Source organism: Cyanistes caeruleus, unplaced genomic scaffold (assembly GCF_971803275.1).
Source record: "Cyanistes caeruleus unplaced genomic scaffold, bCyaCae1.hap1.1 HAP1_SCAFFOLD_507, whole genome shotgun sequence".
Lineage (NCBI taxonomy): Eukaryota > Metazoa > Chordata > Aves > Passeriformes > Paridae > Cyanistes > Cyanistes caeruleus.
Genome location: NW_028256220.1, coordinates 17501 through 18373, shown reverse-complemented (window position 1 = coordinate 18373; position 873 = coordinate 17501). Strand labels below are relative to the sequence as shown.

General features: G+C 77.1%; 1 non-coding gene across 1 annotated transcript in view; it reads left to right on the top strand.

Moving 5' to 3' along the window:
- The first annotated feature begins 776 nt into the window (after window positions 1–776).
- The window catches only part of LOC147645355 (5.8S ribosomal RNA), a 153-nt gene continuing 56 nt past the window's right edge, over window positions 777–873 (top strand). Inside the window, exon 1 of the ribosomal RNA XR_015282398.1 lies at window positions 777–873. This exon is cut by the window's right edge and continues 56 nt beyond it. This is a non-coding gene — a ribosomal RNA (5.8S ribosomal RNA).

The window sequence follows — 873 nt, the reverse complement described above, 5'->3', positions numbered from 1 at the left end:
GCGGCGGGGCCTTTGCCTTCCGGCAGGCCTCGGGCGCTCGCGACGCCGGCTCGCGCCTCGGCGGCGCCCGCCTCCCGGCGCCGGCCGTCGGAGCGCGGCGGCGAGGCGCTCGCCTTCCGGCGGGGAGCGGTCCCCGGCCGGGGGCGGCGCCGGCGGTGCCGGCGGTCGTCGCGCTGCCGTCTCGGGCGCTGGCAAGGGGGCGGCCCGTCAGCGGGGAGGAGAAAGGCCGCGCCGCGCGCGGCGGGCGCGGTGGCGCTGCGCGGGGGGCCGATCCCCGCGCAGCGGTCGAGGTGGAGCCGAGCGCGCGGCGGGCGGCGGGCGGCCGCGGCCCCCCGGCCTCGTGCCCGCGTCGTCCCGTTCAGAGAGAAGAGGCCGGGCGCGGGCTACGGAGCCCCCCCGCGGTCCGGCGCGCGCCGCGCGGCTCTCCGCGCGGAGGCCGGGCCGAGCCCGGGCGCCTGGGCCGCCTCCGAAAGACGGCACGCGGGGCGGCGTCTCTCTTTTCCCCTCCCCTCGCCCGGGGGGAGGGGGGTGGTGGGGGAGAGGCGGTCGGGGGCGCGGGCCCCCCCGCCCTTTCTGGCCGGCCTTTTCGGAGCGTTCCGTGGGCGGCCTCGTGCCTTCCTTTTCTTTTTCCCCTCCGTTGGTCGTCTCGTTTGTGCTCGTACGGTCGGTCGCGAGGTCGCGCGCCCGCGCGTCCTCGCCGCAAAACCGAGGGGGGCCGCTTCACGCGAGCGGTCCCGGCCCCTCCGCGCGTGCGGGGTCGGTGCCGAAAGCCAGACAACTCTTAGCGGTGGATCACTCGGCTCGTGCGTCGATGAAGAACGCAGCTAGCTGCGAGAATTAATGTGAATTGCAGGACACATTGATCATCGACAC